This window comes from Cupressus sempervirens, chromosome 7 (genome assembly GCF_028749045.1).
Source record: "Cupressus sempervirens isolate cs-2001-9-10 chromosome 7, ASM2874904v1, whole genome shotgun sequence".
In the NCBI taxonomy this organism is placed as follows: Eukaryota; Viridiplantae; Streptophyta; class Pinopsida; order Cupressales; family Cupressaceae; genus Cupressus; species Cupressus sempervirens.
In genome coordinates, this window is record NC_143124.1 from 665248369 (window position 1) to 665273348 (window position 24980).

The following is a 24980-nucleotide window of genomic DNA, read 5'->3' on the forward strand; positions in this document are numbered from 1 at the left end:
AATGGTTTAGGCAACCTAGAACCTCCTTCTGCAGGCTTCAAGAGCCAAGACTAAGCAATCTTAGTGTCATAGCTATTTTTGTTTACAGGATATAGGTGTTCAGCTTCTTTGAATGTCCATGGTTCATAGGGTTCTTTATGAGGAACCTTGAGGGCAGAATTGACACTGGTCCTATTAATTTTGACAACTATTTCCCTTGAGGCTTTCTTAATGCATCTTGAAATAGGGTCATAGTGGTTTGCACATCGAGGATGAGCTCTGGGCATGGGATTGCAGTGAGAAAAGTGGCAGCTTCTAATAAACCACTATCAACTAGCCTCTGGTAAATGGGACTTAATAAAGAAGCTTTGGCTCTTTTAATGACTTGAGACAAACTTCTATTAACCAAAAATGTATCACGAATTTTAGGAAAGGAACTGAGTAATGGAGGTTTCTCCAATTTGGGCATTTTTGGCCAAAAAAGCGTCATGATTATTATGACAGCAAATCTACAGGACCAAGTTTTAAAATACTTTCAAAATGAAGCAAAGCACAACCAAAATGCAAAGGGGAAATGGAGATGCACTTACAGTATGACGATGACACAGCCTGAAATTTGCCTTTCTTACCTAGAAGCACAGAGATTTTTTTGGAGAAAATGAGATGAGTGGGAAAGGGTAATTGCATGCATTTAAGGAATGACATAGATAGAGGATCGCAAGATGGATTTAGCAAGTAAAAATCATGATTGCTCATTCATGTGATATTCATTGGAAAAGGTGCCATGGGTGTTCTTGTTTTAAATACCCTATCAAATCCGCACGCATCTTCCCATAACAAGTAATCATGAAATGATACCATTAATACTCCATTAAGTATATCTCAAACTGAATATGTGTTGCTTTAAATTTCTTTGCATATGACTTAAGGTGCTTTGGGAAAATATTATGCCGGGACCCACCTTGGAATGGCTCAGCAATCTTTAATCTACATAAAAAAATTGTTAGTGAACAAAATCAACACTGAAATTGAAGTTGAAGTTTTGAGTGATCAGCTTCAACATCAACTTGGACTTCAAGCTTACAAAGGTGGACTCAATAAAACTAGTACACTTATCACATGGTAGACCAACAAGACTTTGAACTTGAAGTTGAAGTAAATTACGACTTCAAGTTCAACTTCAGAGGGATGACTTGGGACCAAAATTGGTTAGGTGAGGACCAACATTACAAGCTCTAACAACGAAAAACCCAAGACACCATTTTTCTTAAGAGGCCCTACTTCCAATAACATGGATAATGCATCTTCGCAACATTGTGCTAACGTTGTTACTCACTCTCATGTGAAGTTGGTGCTCAATGGCCCTACACCTCCTATTTCAAATCTTGAACAACACAAGGACAAAGCCCTTGCTGGTCCATCTGGTAAAGGTGCAAAACACACAACAAACTTGACTGCAACCAGTTATAGTGTTCGAGATCAGTTGAAATGAACCAATGCTCACATTTCCATATTTGAGCTGCTTAAAATCTTGCTTGCCCATAGGAAAATTATGGACAAAGCCCTCACTGAGGTAAACATTCTTCAAGATCTTAATCTTGAGTGATTTCAATCCATGGTAGGTCACCTAACCTGACCTCATCTTATGACCTTCTTCGAGGAGGATGACAACTCACTGAATCACCCACACAATCAGCCTCTACACATTGAGGTTATGATCCACTAGACACATGTTCGTCAAGTACTCATTGACAATGGTGTTGGCCTAAATATTGTTTCTACTACTCTGCTTAGACAATTGGATTATTCTGAGGACTCTGTTGATCCTTGATGAAAGATCACTATTAAAGCGTACGATGAAGTAGAATGAAAGTCACTAGGTCTTGTGACTTTACCAATTCACATCGATCCTGTCGAAAGGGATGTCACCTATCAGGTGCTTAACATTCCCTTAGCCTACGACATTCTATTGGGATGACCATGGATACATGAGATGCGCACTATGCCATCCACATACCACCAATGCATTAAATTCCCATTTCATGGCTTCAAAGTTACTATTCCTGCCACTACTAGCTACACTTGCAATATGCTCAAAGCTACTGATTCTTTCGTCCTTACTAACTGTGATTCTACTGATTATCACAACAATAAGCTGAAACAAATTGAGCATTCATTTAAATTGAAAGAAACTAGCATGGGAGAGTACCACATAGAACCAGTGCTATCATTAACATCTATTCCAGAGTCCCCTCAACATTTTGGGAGACCCTCAGAAGCAAAGAAGCCATTTGTGCTGACACCTCAGACCAAGTTTAATGGCTCTTTTTTCAAAGCTACAGTTCCCTTAGAAGATGAAAGTGAAAATAGAGCCATTGTTGCATGGCTTTACAAAGAAGAAGCTCCAGTGGACCTAACAAAACAAGCTCGAGAAATCAATCCTAAGAAATATGGACCTAGTCTTAAGCTTATGAAACATTTTGGTTACAAGGGAACTGGCCTTATTCGGTGCAATAACAATGGTCTAATAGATCCTTTAAAGCAACAACTCGAAGCAACAATGACATAACTGGCCGAGGGGCTAAGAAGGTCCCTTTCCATTTGGGATCCAATAAATTCATACTTGTACCTGAGATTTCATTTGAAAATGAGTCACAATCTGAGTCAGGCACTCGAGAGGAAGAATCTGATGATGAGGATTCCTATCCTTATCCTATTCCTTATGATCTCGCTAAATTCTTTGCTGAACTAGATGACTTTGTGCCACGTGTTAGCACTGTGGATGATACTAGTGATTCTTCTGAGGACAATACTGAGCAACTCAAATATCATTCAGAAAAGGGAGAATCTAGTCAATCATGTCGTATTGAGTATTTGTGTAAGAATCTAGAGGCTGAAGGAGATTATGTCCCTATAACTATTGGGAAGTTCTACAGTCTCTCACCATGTAGCACCGATTCTCATGACTATGAGTTTGATAATCTTTCAGAAGTAACTACTGATAAAGACATTGACCAAGTGCATATCTATGAAAATCAAATCGAAGTGGGTGAAACGTCTAGGGTTAGGTCATAGGGGTCTGATCCAACTAGTGTCCTAGAGTCATCAATTCCTAATGTTAGTATTTCAAGGCATTTGAATACACCTGTGGGTGAGGTCGTCATAGGTCTCGAATTTATGGTCCGTGCATTTAATGACTATACTATGAACGCAATTGAACTAGCCACTACTCTCTCACTCGCACATCCTGAGCTTATAGACTGGAACCCCAATGCATCTAATGAACTCCCCACATTCCAGAATGACTATGCTCTTTCCTATTACCTAAATGCTATTGAACCTATAACATCTTCCACCAATGAGTAGAGTATCAACATGACTGAGGATGACATCAAATATCTTAGTCACATAATTAAAAACAATAAATGCTAGAGGTTCGATGGTGAAAATCACATTGTGGCAGTGTTGGATCCCAAAAAAGTAAAAAAAAAAGATGTATCCAAGGGTGAAAACCTCTTTGAGGCACCCACGGATGAGATATTTGATGTCCTTCCCAGTCACTTTCAAGAGAGATCATCAGTGTTAATAGAGCCAACACAACCAATTAACCTGGGCACAGAAGAATATCCTCATGTGATACATCTAGCGCAGTCATTTTCACCTAAAGAGAAGGAATAATTCATTGCCTTTTTCAAGGGAAAGAAAATAAAATTTTCCTGGACATGTTCTGACATGCCAAGATTGGATCCTAATCTTATCATGCATCACTTGTCCATAGCACTAGGCATCAAACCAGTTAAACAAAAGCTTCGAAAAATGCATCCTCATGTTGCATTGCTCGTCAAAGCTGAATTGGAGAAACTTCTAAAGGCTGGTTTCATTCGTGCAATTGATTATACTGAATGGATATCCAATATTGTCCCTATGTCCAAGCATGGTAAATTTATCAGAGTTTGTACAAACTTCCCTAATCTTAACTTGGCATGTCCTAAAGATGACTTTCTGCTCCCTAATATTGATATGATCGTGGACATGATGGTTGGCTATGAGATCTACTCACTTATGGATGGTTTTTCTGGATACAATCAGATAAAAATTGCACCAGAAGATCAAGAGAAAATGGTTTTCACATGTGCATGGGGAACCTTTTGTTGGAATGTGATGCCATTTGGTTTAAAGAATGCTAGAGCTACATATCAGCGGACTGTTACTACAATTTTCCATGACATGATACATAGAACCATGGAGGACTACGTTGATGATACCTTGGTCAAAAGCGCTAAATGCAATACTCATCTACAAGATTTGGGTCCCATCCTAGATTGTATGGAAAAATTCAGTTTTTGGCTCAATCCTAAGAAATGGGCATTTGGTGTCACATCAGAAAAATTGTTAGGATATATTGTTTTTGCAAAGGGAATTGAAGTAGATCCAAAAAAACTACAAGCAATAATGGGCAGGCCACCACCTCAGAACATCAATCAAATGAGAGGACTACAGGGAAGGCTTCAATCTATTCGCAGGTTTATTTCACAATTGGCAGATAAATCACAACCCTTCACAAAGACCTTACATAAGGGTGTGAAATTCAATTGGAGCCAGGATTGTGAGAAAATCTTAACACGGATCAAACAATATCTTGTCAATCAACCATTCCTGATGCCTCCTATGCATGGGAAGCCTTTGCTTTTATAAATTTCAGCCACTGAAACATCTTTGGAAATCCTGTTGGCTCAGGAAGACAATGACAACAAAGAAAGAGCTATTTATTACTTGAGCCAAACATTGGTCTCTTATGAGAAAAACTACAACATTATTGAGAAAGCTTGCTTGGCAGTTGTCTTCGCTTCCCAAAAGTTGAGACACTACATGCTTGCCCAAACTACATGGCTTGTGGCTAAATAGATCCATTAAAGTACTTGCTCAGTAAGAGAGCTCTCATAGGCAGATTGGCTAAATGGGTCATGATACTAAGTGAGTTTAACATCCAATATGTTGAATGCAAAGCTATAAAGGGATAGGCAATTGCAGACCAGCTGGCCGAGGCACCCATATAGAGTCTTCTACCAATAAACATTGATTTTCTAGATGAGTCAATTCTAACACTCACTCACCATACATGGGTTATGTTCTTCGATGGGTCCTTCACACAACAAGGATCAGGTGCTGGATTACTTTTCATTACACCACAGAGATACTTATTACCCAAAGCATACAAGATTATATTTCTTTGTACAAATGACATTGCTGAATATGAAGCTTTGATCAATGGTATGAAAATTGCAGCTGAATGGAGAGTAGATTAGTTGGATATCTTCGGTGACTCTCAGCTTGTCATCAACCAAGTAAATGATGTGTATCAAACAAAGGATGAAAAACTAATTCCTTACAAATGTATGGTTGATGACTTGAAATTTTTTTTTGCACACATCACCTTTCAACATGTTCCATGCGTAGATAATAAAGTGACTAATGTCATGGCCACTCTAGCCTCCCTTCTACAAATGCCAGAAAATGATCTACAACATGAGTTCTTGGTGGAAGCATTACACTACCCAGCCTATGACACACCTGATTCTAGGATGATATGTTCTATTATAGGACAAGAATCATCCCACTACCATCACATCTATTCCTACCTTCATAATCAAATCATTCTGGAAGGTCTAACCTGGAATGAGAAAGATTACCTAATCCATAATGCTTCACATTATGTCATTATTGCTGACGATTTGTATAGGAGAGGTCTCGATGGAACACTCCTTAGGTGTTTAGAACTTGATGAGTCCAAATGTGAACTAATTGACATTCACAAAGACATTTATAGATCTCATCCCAATGGCCTAACACTAGCTTGCAAACTCCTTCATGCTGGTTACTACTGGCCTAAAATGGAGCAAGAAGCTGTTAAATATGCTAGGTCTTACAAGCAGTGTCAGCTACACGGGAATCTCATTCATGCTCCAGTCAGAGAGCTGATTCCCTCTACTACAACATGGCCATTTCAACAATGGGCCTTTGACTTGGTGGGGCAGATTCACCAAACCTCTTCCAATGGACATAAGTTCATTATCACCGCTACAAATTATTTCATGAAATGGGTAGAGGTAGTCCCTCTCACAATTGTTGATGGCAAAGTTGTAGCACTTTTTATCACAAACTAAATCATCTGTAGATATGGCATACCATCCTCAATCATTACTGACAATGGAGGACAGTTCAAAAATAAAGAACTCAAGGAACTATCCAAGAAATTCAAGATTACACAACATTGGTCTTCCATTTATTACCCCCAGGGCAATGACCAAGCTGAGGCATCCAATAAGGTGATCCTCAAAATTTTTCATTGCATAGTTAGTAAGTCAGGGAGAGACTGGCATCCCTAGATCAATCTAGCCCTGTGGGCATATAGGACAAGCATTAGAATTCCAACGGGCATGACTCCTTTTGCATTGGTATATGGGGTAGATGTTGTGCTTCCAATAGAGGTTGAGATTCCTACCTTGAGAATCTCCATGAAAGGCCTTATCACTGATGATGACAATAGGATAGCTCGGCTTCAAGAGCTTGTGTTACTGGATGAATGACAACAAGTGGCATGTGATCATTGTTAGAATCTGAAAAGATTAATAACCCAGAAAACTAGTGCAAAGAGTAAATATCTAAACTATGAATGCAAATGATACAAAATCAAAATAGCATTATAGAGTTAGTCTCCAAGAGAGTAATGCAAATGCTGGAAGCAAAATAGCATTAAGAGGATGCAAAAATAAGAGATGCAAATACAAGCCAGGTAGCATGCTTATATAGGCTAGGAAGAGGGAGGAGGTGGCAACACCAACCAATGAGGAGCAACCATCTATCGGACTAAAGATAGCAAAGTATCTTCCCAAGATAGCTAATGGATGCTCACATGTAGGAAGATGACACCTCACAACCATTCACCTAATAAGACATGCTTTATTAACCTAAGCGAGATTATTAAAAGTGTAGGAAAAACCTAGCAAAATAGGAAAAATAAAAAACTACACTAACACCCCCCCATAAGCGAAGCTTAGGTGGATGTAGAAATGGGTCCCGGCAAGTCAAGCCTGATGAGGTACCCATGTACATAAAATTCCCCCAAAAGAGAGAGAAAAGAGACTCCCCAAAGAAAATTAGGACTCCAAGTGAGAGGAAGAGGCCCCCCCAAAAGATGTAGCATCCCGCACCTCCAGCAAAGCTTGCAAATTTTGTCCGGTAGATCCACTTGCATCGAACAAGTTTTCTTCCCTTAGGAAAAAGGACAAGATCCCAAGTGTGGTTCCTCATCAAGGAACTATACTCTTCCTGCATAGCTGTATCCCACTCAAAAATACCAGAAGCCTCATGAAAGGACTGTGGATTTGAGGCAGTAGCAATGAAGATATGTAGAGCATCCTGGAATTGTGAACGAGTCTGCTTGGTGTCTGATGGATCCCCAACCCAATCACCTGCAAACTGCAAGGTCTGTCTAGCCCAAAGTGGACCAAAAGATGGAGAATCTAGAGGAGAATCATCAACCTATGAATGATGACTAGGAGAGGAAGGAGGTGAGTCCTTTGAATCACTCTCTGCATCAAAAGTGGAGGTAGAAGACTGCTCAAGTGAATCTGACCCATCAGAAGATCTATCATGTATTCCAAGTGACTCCAATGTCAAAGTAGAAGGCAACCCTATGACCATGCTCTGCTGGTTAAGCTGATGAAAGTAGTGGAAGTTAAGATGGCCAAACTGCTCATGCCATAATCTGCTCACATCATTAGAGTGAGTGAGAAAAATAGTCAAAGGAGGATCAGGAACAAGGTGAGAAAACATATAGAGTCTTGACTGATGATCTGCTCTCCCAACTGCAATTGTAGAATCATTGTGCAACTCACATATCTCCACTGAATCAGGAGTGAACTCAACCCGCTTGCCTAAACCTGTGTGAGTGATCTGGTGTACCGATAGGAGATTAGTTGACAATGAGGGTACATAAGAAACATCATGGAATGTGCCATCCTCCACATCAAGAGACCCTCTCCCACACACCTCAATAGGAGTGTTGTCACCCATCAACATAGAAGGCATAGTACATTGCTCCAAGGATGCAATTTCTTCCTTAGATGAAGCCATGTGGTGTGAAGCACCCGAATCAAGAACCCAAGTGGATGGTGAGGAAGCAACTGCAAAATGGGCCTTGCCCTTTCCTTTCCCCTTGCTGTTTTCTTTTTCTTTGTTAGACCCTTCATTAGAACTTTGTTTGATAGACTCAGGAACATTGATATTATTCTTCTCAAGAATGTATGTCAAGTGATCAAGTTGTTTCTGCAAACATTTATGTTCATCATGACCAGGTCTTTTACAATAGGCACATTTGACCTTTTCTTTCTTAGGCTTATCACCCTTGGAAGATGGTGTATCAATAGTTGCTTTTGAAGAAACCGACATCTGATCCTTCTTCTCCTCGCTATTCTTTTGTTTCTTGTCCTTACTATTGTTGTTACTACTTTGTCCTTGTTGTTCTTTTGTGCCTTGGTTAGCAGCCAAGGCATGTGACTTAAAGGACTTAAGAATGCCCATCTGGATTAGCTTGTCCTATTCTCGAGTGAGATTGACAGCAAAATCATCTAAAGATGGCATGGTGAATTGAGTACCAAGTGCACCCTTAGTAGCATAGAAGGTAGAAACAAACACAGAATATTCTGAACTTAGCTTAGAGAGAATACTAAGAATTAGTTGTTCATCTTTCTTTTCAATTCCACATTGTTTTAACTGCAACCTTAGTGATTTCAATTTGGTGAAGAAATCTTGGATTGTGTTGAAATTGCCTGGACTCAAATTAATTAATTCATTTTCCAACATATGACCCCTCATTGAATCTTGTGTGCCAAATACTGTCTCTAGCTTTGTCCATACTTCATTTGGTGTATCCAAAGACTCAATGTGAAATAGAAAGTCAGGAGAAACAGACAAACACAATGTTCCATATGCCTCATCACATTTGTTAAACCACTTAGGCTTGTCTTCATCTTTAGTAGGTTCAGTTTCAAGTCCCATAGTTATCCTATTTAATCCAGCTTTCTTTAAGTGAATTTTCATGCGTGATTTCCACTAAAAGTAATTGTATGGAGTTAGGATGGGCATATTTGTTTGATCCATGATGAAGAAATGCAGAGAAGAAATGCTAAAAAGAAGAGAACCCAGCCACGACAATGCCCCCCCCTCTTTACTCAATCAAAGAACCCCCCCTCAAAGAAATATGATTTGGCACTTTATTTTAGTGCATTTACAACTACCACTAGAAAGAATTACTTAGTGGTCTTGATTTCAATGCATTACAAACCCTCATGAAGAGCATATGCTAGAAGTGAAACTTGGGCACAATAATCAAGGAAAAAAATAGCACCAATGTGATCTACTTGAAAAATCATGCACTTTCAAAAAAAGAATCACCTCGATACGAGGTCGTATGAGAAAGTTATGATCCTCCGAAGTTTCCAAAACGAGAACTGTGCACAGTCACGGCTGAGAATCTGCAATTTCTGAAGAATTCATGCATGAAAATCAAAAAACAACTCCACTAGTGGATAGAGCACAAAAAAATAGCCAAGTTCATAATAAGAATCATCAAAATTGGAGTCCGTATGAGCAAGAACGAGACATTTGAAAACTGCATTCAAATCTGCGACTGCCAACGGAGAGGGGTATGGCTGTAGCTTTGCATGCTCGATTTTGAAAAATATACAACTTGCATGCAAAATCTAAAAAATAATCAGATGGTTTTTCAGGGCTGCGAACAAAACCCAGAAAGCGTTTTTCTTGCTGATGTACAGAAGATGTTGCCGTAGTGTAAATCAGATGCCTTTAACAGTAAAAAACGGCTCCAAAAATTAAAAAACGACCCCAGCAACCAAAATATGACATGCAAATGCTGGATCAGCTTCTTAAGTCCATCAATGGCATGCTGGAACCTGCAAAACTGATTGAAAACTCCAAATATGCAAGTTGGTTGTCAGATTTGAGATTGAAACCCCAGAGAAAAACCGTTTTTGTCAAAACTTTTCTGATTCTCAGGATCATCCAAAGATGCAAGAGAAGAGCATACTTCATTTTTTTAAAAACTACAATAAAATTTATTTGCCCCCCCCCCCGAATCTCTCAAATAAGGAAACTAAAATCTACTCTTGCACATAGAAAAGCTCTGATACCATGTTAGAATCTGAAAAGATTAATAACCCAGAAAACTAGTGCAAAGAGTAAATATCTAAACTATGAATGCAAATGATACAAAATCAAAATAGCATCATAGAGTTAGTCTCCAAGAGAGTAATGCAAATGCTGGAAGCAAAATAGCATTAAGAGGATGCAAAAATAAGAGATGCAAATACAAGCCAGGTAGCATGCTTATATAGGCTAGGAAGAGGGAGGAGGTGGCAACACCAACCAATGAGGAGCAACCATCTATCGGACTAAAGATAGCAAAGTATCTTCCCAAGATAGCTAATGGATGCTCACATGTAGGAAGATGACACCTCACAACCATTCACCTAATAAGACATGCTTTATTAACCTAAGCGAGATTATTAAAAGTGTAGGAAAAACCTAGCAAAATAGGAAAAATAAAAAACTACACTAACAATCATCTACGAGCATATCAAAAAAGAATGGCATGAATCTACAATAGGAGAATCAGGCGACATGACTTCTAGCTGGGTGATCTCATCTTGAGAGAGAACCCTAAGAATCAACAACAACGAATGCAAAAGGGAAAGTTTGAACCAAACTAGTTAGGTTCGTACATCATTATTGCAGTATATGGATCTGCTACCTATTAGCTTTCCACAGCCAAAGGAGAAGTGCTTAAAGAGCCTATGAACACTCTCCACCTGAAGCAGTTTTACAGTTGATTTAATCTCAGCAAGCTCTCTGTACATATCTAAATATCCTAAATTAAAAAAAATTCTAAAAATCAGATAAAATCTCAAAAAAAAAAGAGAAAAATATTTTTTTTTTAAAAATGAAAAATAGAAAAGTTCCATTGGTGAAAACCTGGAAACAGGCATCATGGTAGCAAAAAAGGGAAGATCCTTCCAAGAAGGTCTCTTGTTCCCAATGCCCCATCTTGCAGTGCACCTTCAGGCTCTTTGTACAGTCACTTTTATGCTTTCACTTTCCTAATTTTCCTGCTCATGTATGCATGGATTGAGTCTTGTCATATCTTGGGGGCATTCCCCCTTAGTGTCACTATTTTCAAGATTCTCCTCATAGAATCTCCTTCATGACAGTCACCAGTGGTCCTCACTACGTCTACCTACTGTCGCTAGTGTCACTCTTTTCGAGATTCTCCTCTAGAATCTCCTTTGCGACAGTCACTAGTGGTTCTCACTACATCTATCTATTGTCGCTAGTGTGACTCTTTTTTATATTCTCCTCATAGAATCTCCTTCACGATAGTCACCAGTGGTTCTCACTGCGTCTACCTACTGTCGCTAGTGTCACTCTTTTCGAGATTCTCCTCTAGAATCTCCTTCGTGATAGTCATTGTCTATTTCATTTATGGATTAAAGAAAAACCTATTGAGTGATTGATAGTTTGTTGATAAAGGTTATCAATTTCAATTCATAGAGAAAACATGAACTATCAAGGATAAAGATGGTAAGTTGATTGGCACTAGTAGAAGATCTAGAGGTATTTTGTTTTTCAATTAAATCCTATAGAGATGACATGTATGGTTGTAAAGGTGGATAAAAATTGGTTATGGCATAGAATGTTTTTCCATATACAATTTGATATTATTATGAATACTATTAATACATTCTTTGCTAGAGATTTACCTAAAATTGTGATGCTTAATAATGTTGTATGAAAACAATGTGTTATGGCTAAGCAGAAGAAATTTTCCTCTCCTAGAAAGAAGTTTAATACAACAAAAAAATTAGTGATTGTTCATACATATTTGAGAGGTCCTACTAAAACAAGAGGATTCTACGGTGAAAGGTACCTCATGATTTTTAGTGATGATTTCACTAGAATCATGTGGGTATCATTTCTTAAAGAAAAATATGAGGCATTTGAAAATTTTAAGCTATTTAAGAATAGAGTTGAGAATTAATCTAGAGTAAGGATAAAATGTTTGAGATTGAATAGAGGTGGAGAGTTTACCTCAAATGAGTTTAAATTTCTTTGTGAAGTAAATGGCATCAAGAGATAGCTATCAAAACCTAAGGCCTTTTAACAAAATTGAATTGCTAAAAGAAGAAACAAGTTTGTAACAAAAGCAACAAGAGCCATGATATTTGAGAAATATGTATCCAAGAAATTTTGGAGAGAAGTATTCAATACAAAAATATACACAATGAATAGAGTGAATATAAGAAAAGGTACAAACAAGACTCTCTATGAATTATGACTTGGACATGCACCTGTAGTAAAGTATTTCAGAATTTTTGGAAGTAAGTGTTACATAAATAAAGATGATGTTATTGATAAGTTTGATGCAAGAAGTCATGAAGGTATATTACTTGGTTATTCATTGAAAAGAAAAGGTTATAGAAAATTTATTCAAAGAACTGAGACTATTGTTGAGTGTGCAAATGTAAAAGTGGATGAAAATTTTGGAGTTAAAGAAATAATTTGTTGGATTACAATTCTAACGAAGAATTAGATAATCTTAAACCTCTTATAGAAAATATTGAAGTCTTCTTTGAGACTAATAATGATTTGAAGAATGATGTTCAAGTTGTTAAACATGGAGAAGAAAAATTATCTGAACTTAGAGAAGAAGTAAGATTGAAACAACAATGGCTACACCTAACAAAAATTTGACAAAGAATCACCCTACTAATCAGATTATTGGAAGGAAAGAAAAATGAGTTATGATAAGAAATGAAGTACATGAAGAATGGTTTTTAATTTCTCAAGTTGAACCAAAAAATGCAAAAGAGGCTTGTAAGGATGATCTTTGGTTTCTAGTAGTGAAGGATGAACTAGATCGGATTGTGAAGAATGAAATGTGGGAATTGATTCCTAGACCTAAAGACAAGAATGTTATAGTAACTAAGTGGGTTTTAAAAAAAAATTGAAAGAACAAGGAAAGGTTGTGATAAATAAATCAATATTGGTATGAAAAGGATATTCATAGTAAGAAGGTGACTATGAAGAAACATTTAACTTTGTTGCTAGAATTGAAGTAGTAAGGATGTTCTTGGGTTATACAATAAGTAAGAAGTTCAAAGTGTATCAAACAAATGTAAAGTCAACATTTTTGAATGGAGAACTTGAAGAATAATTATATAATGAGTAGCTTGAAGGATTCTAATTGGCAAAAAAAAAGGACATGGTATGTAGATTAAATAAATCATTGTATGGTCTAAAGCAAGCACAGAGAACTTGGTATGCAAGATTGGACAAGTCTTTGGTAATTTGGGATTTTCTAAAGGTACAACAAATAGAAATTTGTATTTGAAGGAAAATGAGAATGGATTGTTGATTATTGTGATATTTTTGGATGACATAATCTTTGGAGATAATGATGAAACAATTGAAAAAATTGATGATGAGATGAAGAATCAATTTGAGACAAGCATGATTGGTGAAATAAAATATTTTTAAGGTCTACAAATTATGCTAAATAGTGATGGTATCTTCCTATCATAGACTAATTATTTTAAAGACTTGTTGACAATATTTTCCTTGGAAAGTTGTAAGCATGTTAGTACACCTATATGATAACAAGACACAAGTTATCTAGCAAAGATGAGACACCAAGAGTTGAGAAGAAATATATATCCCTAATTATGGGTTTGCAATATTGGACCAACAATAGACTAGATATAGAAAATGCAGTTGGTATAGTGGCAAGATTTCAATAAGATCCCAAAGAACCACATAATGTAGTAGTAAAGAGAATATTTAGATATTTGAAGGGTACACCTAATTTTTTCTTTTGGTATGATAGATTAGATGATTTTTCTTTATTTGCATATACTACTATGGATTGGGAAGATGGTATGGATGATAGAAAAACCACCAACAATGGAGTGCATTTCCTTGGAGGAAGATTGTTTTCTTGGCTCAAAAAAAAATATGACTGCATCTCATAGAGTACATCTAAAGAAATTTATGTAGTAGTAAACTATAATTAGAGTATGTGGATGAAGTAGATGCTGAAGGACATTGGGATAGAGTTTTTAGAACTTGTTATCTTATATTGTGATAAGACAAGTTTAAAAAGTATGTCTAAGAATTATGTGTTTCATTCTAAGACTAAGCATATAATCATTAAGTATCATGTTTTGAGAGAGAAATTTAAAGAGAAAGAAATCATATTAGAGTATGTGAGTACAAAAGAGCATATTGCAGACATCTTTATGAAGCCTTTTCCTAAGGATACATTTGAGCATTTTTGAAGTATGCTTTGGATTATGTGCCTATCTACATCTAAGTAGATGATGCAAAAGTTGAATCCATCTAGTGGTACAAAGTTCTATTATTTATCTAAATTGAATGTTGATGCTCCTTGTATGGGAAGTATCTGCGTTGAGCAAAATCATTAAGGACTCTTGATAGTTGGTATTAAATAGTGTCTTAGGATACTTGAGCTATTTGAAAACTTGAAGAAGAGGACTGACATAATGAATCCTTCATCATTGATGTCAATGGGGAGAGATTGCATGAAAAATATCTCCTATGTATGGGGGAGAAGTGTTGCAAATAAGGGACTGATTATGTATGTGGAAGTAGAAAATGTATGTATAAAGGAGGATTGTTCATGAAATGAGGAGAAACATTGATGTTTATATCAATGGGGGAGACATCTAAACAATTGATTCCTATCCACATAAAATAGATACGAATAGAGATTTTTTCCTATGAGTTAGAGTGTGAATGATTGATGTTGATCCTAAGCATGAGGAAGCACAAACGTAATAGTATTCTTGTGAGTTTTAGATTTGATTGATGAAGAGGATTTTCAAAGAAAGAAAATAGTAGTAGCAACAAAAAAGTTGGATTTGATATTCTTGGAACTTATATTTTTTTTTTCTATATTGCCATCAATGCCTAAGGGGGGATTGTTAGGATGAATTTTGATGATATTTCGTTGGGGGAAATATCTTAAGCATTAAAGATACTATTAGCATGATTGACATGTTACATTCATGACCACATTTGTCATTGATGTCAACATAGTATTATTTCTATAAAGATTGGTAGAGTAGAAAACAAAGAACAAGGTTGTACAAAATGTGTATAAGGAAGGCTCATATGTTGTCTAGGGAAGTCTTGGGTGATACTCACAATTCTATTTTGCAGACTATTGTAAGGAAGGACCCATTTGGGTTTTCATATTGTAATTCTATAATTCTATATTTAAGGTGATAATAAGAAGCTCATTTTTTTTCTCTTAATTTGTGTTTTTCTTAATTTCTATTGTTTTTCATAGTATTAAAGGGAGCACCTTTCATCAATTCATTTGAAACTTGATAAGAATTTCCAATGGAGAGATATGAAACTAGAAGATTATATTCATGAAATACACATTATCTCTTTCATAAAAAGTAAATACAACCCATGAGACTAAAACCCTATAGTATACTAAAAAATAATCCATTAGTCTTCTGTATGAGATGACACAATACTATTCAAACACAAGGGAAATGTTGGAAAATGTGGAAATACAAGTTGTGAGACTTGTTCAACAAGTTGGAACCAACCTTAAAGAATGAGAGTGAGAAGAATAAGTAGAAGAACAAAGATGGGTTGAATCTAATCTGGTCATGCCATGTGTCCTCTTCATTCTTCATCTCCATTGAAGCCAAAGCCTCCATCATCTCTCCTAAATTGAAAACCCAGATCAAATACCATTATTGTTGCAATGAACTCACAAATATCTTCAAAAAATGATGATGAGAAAACCCTTCTAGAAGAAAATTAGATATGCCTCTACAACCACTTCCAAAAGTTTTGGTGAAAATAAGTATTTACTTATTACAATTTACTTAAGTTTACTTAGGTCAATGCATTATTTTGTTATTTATTAGGTGAACACCTAGGAGTTTGCATACTCTTATGAGTTGTCTTGTTGACAACACAGGAGTAAGCAACTCTAATTTAGCACATGGTGTCTAGAACATTGGAGTTTGCATAATTAACTGAGTTGTCATGTAGACAACACAATTATTTGCACTCTTAATTAAGAACATGGTGTCTACAACATAATTTGAAGTGTTACACCTTTGTAGGCTTATCCTTTCATCATTGCACTTACTCCTATCCTTAATGGAGGATAATCCACTCCTGGCGGACATGTGCCTTGTTGTCAGACTTATCAGTGTGTTGATTCCTAGGAATTCTAGAAGCATTCTAGAGGCCTTTATATTCATGCACTGCTAGTGTGTATGTACATCACAACACATTGAATGACAATAAATCAATTTTGGATATTGTTATTCTGATCATACTTTGGTCTATTCTTGTTCTTGTGCTTGAGTTCTTTAATCTTGGGTGATTTTTCCCTAAGGCAAATTCTTATTTGATATCATAGGTATACCAAATTCTTACATGGTATCAAAGTTATGGGTAATTCTCTTCACATATCTATTCGAGACCATCATCTTGCTCCACCTCTTTAAGGAAACCTCAACCCAGATCTAGAGTATCGCAGTCACTGGGAGCGTCTAGAGCCAAAACAGACCTTGCCATTGCATGCAAAATTTTGATTCGGTGAAAATTGACTATAATTTTTCCTACCCTAGGCCATAGTCAAATTTGAGACCATTTTTTAGCAAATTGAAACATGAAGGCCCAATTTTCAAGTACAATATGATCTATTAGATCTATGATTAAATTTATCTCAAATTAGTATTTTTTAATTTTCTCTACAATCTGTTAGAATTTTTTTGCAAATTTTTGAAATCTTTTTGGTCTATTTGGCCTACATTGAATTTTTTTTGCAGGAACTGGGTAGTGAAACCATGACCCCTATAGGTGGAATATTCCCTACACATCATAGAATATTCCTTCAATACACAACAGGCACTTCAACACAAGCTGATGAACACACAATATTTCTAGCTACACATTGCACATTACATCAGCAGTTCTGACATCAATCGGTTGCCACTTCACCAATATCTAGTAGCAATTCTTTTGGTTTGAAGTTTGCAGGTTCCTCTTTAAAAACTCCATAGAGTTTCTACATCATGTGAATGTGAGATTTTAATCCTCACCCCATGTGGTAGTTTTAAAACTCCCCCTCCATTTTTTAGCAACGAAGAACTTTCCTAGCCCACATCATAAAACTCGGCTCCCACTATGTCTTACTGGCCTTCTAGTGTTGACATCTCTTTTTCTAGTGTAAAGGAAATCATTGACACCTCACAAAGTTTCCAATGCTTGCAAAAACTTCTACACGGTCTATGTCAATGTTGACCACGAGTGGACATGCAAGTGCCACACAACATTCATAAAGAATGCCACATGACAACTATCTTCCTACCCTCCTTGTCAACTCAGCTAGAGAAGACATCCATACCTACACACTAAGTGACACGTGTCTCCCTATCCTCTTTCAGACACATTGGAAAAACTATACAACCCATGCTAGTAGGCCACATATGTCCAAGTTAGTGGACATGTGGATTGCCATGCTATACAATCCATACTGACAACTAAGTGCCACATGGGCCCACATCACCTAACATACAAGATAGAGTGTACAACACGTGTCACAACCTTAAAGTTCTATATGCCTAGTCAACGTGCCACATTAGGAAGGGGATTCTTTAGCTAACATCAAAATTTTAAGAGCCTAAATTTGATGGTTGTATGATCATCATTACTAGGAAAATTTAAACTACTGTGATGGTCATTTGACAGTCAAATTTAACCTCGCAATTTTCTACCCAAATCCCTCTCTAGATTTAGTTTTGATTTGAAAGTATGATTTTGGGAGGCCATAACTTATTCATCTGGACTCCAAATTAGGTGCAAATTTTTTTATTTTGGGTAGAATTTCATAAAAAATTTAGTGGTGCTATGCTTTTCTAGTTTTGGTGCATAGATTTGTCAAAATTGCATTTTTTGGTGATTATACCTATCCAATCTTGCATTTTTCAGCTTCAAATGCTCCATACACGCTCATCTAGATACATTTTTAGGTTCCATTTTGTTGAAAGTGCTTAATTTTTGTCTACTTTCTAGATCTGCAATCAGATTATAGGCTTGTGTGGACAAAAATCTAACTTTCAAACTTAGGGCCTTTTCTACATGGTGTTGCTTTGATTACTTTTCAAAAATTTTGTACATCTAAGCTACAATGCTTACTAAAAAATTTAAGTCTTAAAAGATAGTTGTAACAAGCAAAATCAGAAGTCCACTTTGTACATTTTGACAAGTGGCCTATTGTACACACACTACCTATAAAGCACCAAATCATACATTTGGGGGGGGGGTGTTGATTGTTTTTTTTACATCTTGGGGGGTACATTGATTAGTATGTCATGGATGAGGAAGATTTTATTAACTTGACAACATAAAACTATAAGCAGTGGAGTCAATTGGTTCTCACTTAGTCAGCATAATGCATTACCATATGTGAAAGGACTTTCATACAATGACAACACTAGTTCCTATTATAATTCTTTAGAATAACTAAGAGGGGGGGTGAATCAGTTATTCAAGGTCCAAATGCCATGATAAAACTTTTTCTATTTTCTCTACAAATTCTTAATGGTGCATAACTGAACTTATCATGCATGCAATTTAAATATTGAAACAACTAAGAAAAGTAAACATGCATCACACCATAACACTAAGAATTTGATAACCTAGAAACCCTCCAGGAATAAGAAGGTAAAACTGGGGTGGGGATGATACCCACAAAATAACTGCACAATTGATTTTAACCACTTTTGATGGTCTGCCCTATGAAAAGCCTACCTTGTTAAAGGCTACAACACATTGTTAAATGTGACCTTCTTAGAGGATTTCACCAAACTATTAGGAATGGGTCTGGTTAAAGGACTTTGGAACATTCACTTGGAATGTCACCCTATTAAAGGATTTACAACATGGCTATTAAACCAACCTAAGTCCATAGGTTTTATCTTAACTGTTACAATTACTAGAAAGTAACAACGATAGCTTTGATCTAATTCAACTTACAACATAACTTGCAGATTACAGATCACACTTCAGTTCAATCCTTTGCTTGGTTTTTAATCACTTCAGTTCTGTTAGCTTGTCTTCCTCTCAAGCTTTGTTTCCTTGAGTCTTCTTTACTCATCAAACCAATGCAATCATATCTATGGTCATCTAGCAAAACAAAGTATTCTTTGTTCTCTTACTCCTTAGCACTTTTCTTCAGCAGCTCATGATTTCATACTTTTTCACCACCATACTACTGCTTCATGACCTTATGACCTCTTAAATAGAAATCTGAAATATCTTTCCTACTCAATTCTCCCTCTCCAATTTTAGGGTTTCAATGGATTAGGTCAGATACAATGTATCTACCCCATATTTCTTCTTCATCTAGAAACCTTGTCTAGCATCCAGTTGTATTTGCTAAAAACCTTTTTACATGGTGTTTTGTGCCACTAGCTCATCACTCTTATCTTCTATCTAGTTTACAAACTTTTAGGTAACAACCTTGTTGGCTCAGATCTAGCGAATCTTTGATTTCAAAATAATTTAGCAACTCAACATTATTGGTTTACTGATGCTCGACTTGTTCTGTGTTACTTGGCACTTGTATCTTGCTCGGCATCTATATCTTTACTCGGCACCTATTTTCATGCTTGACACTTGATGTTTACTCAACACTTGTTTTCTGCTCGGCAGTTGATATTTACTCGGCACTTGTTTTCTGTTGGGTACTTGATATTTACTCGGCACTTGTTTTCTATTCGACACTTTATATTTACTCGGCACACTCTAAAATTGAATTGGCTTGGCTTCAACTAAAAATCTATTCGACACTGACTTGCTTGCTCGGCTCTCTCTCTCTCTCTCTCTAATGAACTTAGTTAGACTTTACAAATGACTTAGCTAAAACCTTACATCTTTGATATGTTTCAATGTGCCCATTCTCTATGTCTTAGAGTATGTCATCAATACACTTTTTCATCAATGGCTTAGCTAATCCTTGTATTTCATTACAACATCATAACTTCAACCTTTCTCTAGGTACTCTAGTTACATCTTACTGATTGCCTCCTCCTTGTCAGTCAACCAACTGATAGTATTTGGATCACTAAAGCAATTGTGATTCCTACAAGTAGCAAGTTTGACATCAATGACAAAACAATGATTGAGAACATTCTTTACCAGTTCCATTACTTTTTATGTATAATCTCTTCAGTTATTTCCAACAATCTTCCTCATGATATTTTTCAATCATTTCCAACAATCTCCCTCTTTGGCATTGATGGCAAACCAAACTGATCATTTGATCAACTTAGTTACCATCAAAATTACATACATTTTTTTGCCACTTTTTGTTTCTCCCTCTTTTGCTGTAGTTTTACTACTAATCATATATCTTTACTTTTCAATTTCTCATAAGTCTCCCTCTTTCATATATATCTCCCTCATGAGTATCTCTCTCTTATTTTGTTTATTTTGATCAATTTCTTCATATCTCCCTCTTTGACATAAATGTCAAAGATGTAGCATCTTTAACATGTGAAATATAGGCTTTGAATCTCATATTTTCTCCCTCTGTCACCATGCTTGTGATTGATTTGGAGTTTCTACTCCTATTGTCATCCTCTGCATCATTCTTCTAATATTTCAACGATTTATTCTTGTTGATGCAGGGCAGCTTCCTTGTTATTTTTTTACTACTTGAGTTAGGGGTATTACCCCCAACTTGCCTCTAAGATATTCATAGGCATCTTTGGGCAATGGTTTGGTGAAGATATCTGTAGTTTGTTCTTTTGTGTGAATATACTCCATCTTCACTTGTTTGTCTTCTACCAATTCTCTGACATAGTGATACTTGATTGCAATATGCTTGGTTTTTGCATGCATTACTGGATTCTTGGATATGTTTATAGTACTTGTGTTATCACAATACAATATCATAGGTTTGGTTACCTCTTCTTTCATTCTTTTCAATAAATGTGTGAGCCACACAATGTTTGTGCAACTAACTGCTACTGCCACGTATTCTAATTCTACAGTGGACTAAGACATGCATATTTGCTTCTTGCTAGTCCAAGTAACTAATTTTTTCCCTCAAAATAGTGCTCCTCCACTTGTGCTTTTTCTGTCATTAATGTTACCTCCCCAATCTGCATCTATGTATGCATTGAGCTCAAACTTTTCATTCTTTTTATAATATAGACCAAAGTTATTAGTTCCTTGGAGATACCTCATTATTCTTTTATTTTCTATCAAAGGATTTTCTTTGGGATTAGCAAAGAATATAGCCACTATTCCAACTGCTAATGCTATGTTTGGTCTGCTATGTACAACATATTGTAGTTTTCTAATCATGGATCTATACATTTTTTGATTAACTTCAGCTGATACATCATTTTTGGATAGCTTATTTCTTGTTGCCATTGGTGTGCTGACAAGTTTGGAATCTTCTAATCCAAGTGTTTTAAGTATCTCTTTGATGTACTTTGATTGTGTCATAAATATACCATATTTTAGTTGATGTACTTGCAATCCAACAAAGAATTTGATTTCTCCAAACATAGACATTTCAAATTCATGTTTCATTTTGTCAACAAAAATTTTGCAAAGCACTTCCTTTCCTCCAAACACTATGTCATCTACAAATATTTTAGATAAAATAATGTCCTTACCTTCTTCTGATTTGATATACATGTTGCTATTGTCATCAGTTCTTTCAAATCCAATTTGCACTAGATACTTGTGAAGTCTCTCATACCATGCTCTAGGTGCTTGTTTCAGACCATAGAGTGCTTTATGTAGTTTAAAAACCATATCTTTTTTGTTTTCATCAACAAAACCATCTAGTTGTTCAATGTAGACTTCCTCTTCTAATATACCATTCAAAAAAGCAAACTTTACATCCATCTGATAGACTTTAAAACCTTTATATGCAGCATATGCAAGTAAAGTTCTTACTCCTTCCATTCTTGCAATAGGGGAAAATGTTTCCCCATAGTCTAATCCTTCTTCTTGAGCATAACCTTTACATACTAGTCTGGCTTTGTTTCTGGTAATTTCTCCATTCTCATCTAGCTTGTTTCTAAATACCCATTTGGTACCAATCACATTTTTGTCAACTGGTCTGGGAACTAAATTCCAAGTTTTGTTCTTCTTAATTTGATCAATTTTTTCTTCCATAGCTTTATACTAGTCACCATCTTGTAATGCATCATACACTGTCTTAGGTTCAATTTTGCTTAGTAGACATGATTCATTTCTTAGTCTATTCCTTGTCATTGGTCTTGCATCTTTATCACCAATTATCTATTCAGCAGCGTGATGCCTGTTCACATATTTGGACAATCTTGGTTCTGTCCTTGTTTCCATATTTGATCTTTTAGATTCAGGATCACTATGCACTTCATTGTTAGGTAGCTCTACATCTCTATCATGTGTCTTGACTTTAGAGTTAGAATGAGCATTTTCTTCATTCTGCAACTTGGCTTTTGAATGCAACTCAGCATTCACTAGTTGTGAGTTGGCTGACATTGAAACTTGTTGTTGAATCCCAATTTGATTGATGGTATCTTTGTCAATGGGCATTCCTTCATAAGAATACACGAAGGTTCTATAGTCATCCATTTTCTTTGGTTTTTCAACTTGGACATTTGCATGCTCATCAAAGTTTAAATTTGCACTTTCCACAATTTTGTTAGCGTTAGTATTTAAACACTTGTATGCTTTACTTCTAGTGGAGTAACCAAGGAATATTCCTTCATCACTTTTTGCATCAAATTTTCCATTTTTAGCATCTTTAAGGATAAAACATTTGCAGCCAAATACTTTGAAATTCTTTACATTGAGTGAATGACCATACCATAATTCAAAAGGTGTTGCATTTGTACCTTTCTTGACTTGTTCTCAATTCAGTGTATGAATAGCCACACTTATAGCTTCTCTCCAATATTTTAGAGCAATAGTCTTTTCCATCATTAATGTTCTGGCGCAGTCAATCACAGATCTATTTCTTCTTTCAATAATTCCATTTTGTGGGGGGGTTCTTGGGGCTGATGTTTGTCTCTTGATTCCTTTGTCATTGTAGAATATCTCAAATTAATTTGATGTAAATTCACCACCTCTGTCTGATCTTAGGCATTTCAAACTTTTTTCTGTTTCCTTTTCAACTCTAGCCACATACCACTTAAACATTTGAAAAGCATCAAATTTTTGCTTTAAAAATATAACAGTCATCATCTTGGAATAATCATCAACAAACAATATTATATATTTGTCTCCTTTGTAGTTTTGTACTTCCTTTGGACCACATAAGTTAGTATGGACTAACTCAAGTACTTCTTTAGATGTATAGTTTTTACTTTTAAAACTTGACTTGGTCATCTTTCCTAACTGACATTGTTTGCACATGATATTGTTAGGTTTCTTCAGTTTAGGTAAACCTCTGATTTTCTTCATTTTACTGATATTGACTAGATTATCAAAGTCGACATGACATAGCCTTCTACGCCATAACCACACATCATCAAATTTTGTAACAAGACAAGAGATATTTTCTAGATCAAGATAAAATAGATTACTTCTTGTTTGATCTCTTTTTCCTATCAGTATATCATCAGTATCATAGATTTTTGCAGTTTTATTTCCAAATTCTACTTTGTAACCTGTATTGCCTAACTGTGAGACACTTAGAAAATTGTAGTTTAGTCCTTCAACATAGTATGCATTATCACATGAAATTTTTTCTATAAGCTTAATGGTACCTTTTCCTTTGACTTGACATGGAGCATCATTACCAAATCTAACACAATTTCCATCATACTGAGTAAAGTTAACAAACTTACTTTTGTCTCCTGTCATGTGATGTGAGTATCCATTGTCTATGATCCATTTATCATTATTGTTCATGCATGTTACCAGTTTTGTTGACTCTTCTTCATCGGATTGGTCCTTCATGGCCACATAAACAACTTCATCATCATTATCATCAGAATCCTCTTTAGCAATATAGTACTTCTTGCCTTTGTCTTTGTAATCTCTCTTATCATCTTCTCTTCTATTTTTGTACTTGTTGCCTTCCTTGTATTCCTTTTTCTGTGTACACCTTGCAGTAGTATGTCTTACTTCATTACAATTAAAACAAATGATAGGCATCTTACCTTTGAATCTTCCTTTGCCTTTGTAAAATCTTCTAGCTAGCAGTGCTTCCAATTGTTCCACATCTTCCTCATCAGTGCTACTGTCACTGGATACATATTTCATCTTTCTTCTTTCTTTCTTTGATTTCACCTGATCAGGATCTTTTAATGATAGCTTGTCTTTGAAAGAAGATTCAAAATTCTCAGGTCTATAGTTATCAAAGTTAGATAACTCAAATGGAGTGAGTCTACCTACTATGCCTTCAAAACTTAGATTGTTTCCTAGCACACATCTTAGCTCTTGTATAGCTGATACTCTAATAGCATAGATAGGGAGCAAGGTTCTTAAAAAATTACTATTAATAGTATCATCATCTAATTGACCATTCAAGCATCTTATTTCACTTAGAACTTCCTTTATTCTAGCAGCATACTGAACAACATTCTCACCTTCTTCCATTTTCATATCATCAAACTTTCCTCTAAGACTTTCTCTTTTTTCTCTTTCGACATTCTGATCTCCTCCATAATTGTTAGACAGGGCTTTCCACATTTTGAATGTAGTGTCACATCCTTTGATATCATCAAATTCAACATAGTTGAGTGCAGAAGCAATTTTCAACATTGTTTGATTGTGTTCCTATTTGTTTTTTAAATCTTTTGCAGTAGGAGCACTAGTTGGATCAACATGTTCAGTATTAATTGAATTTCAGGCAT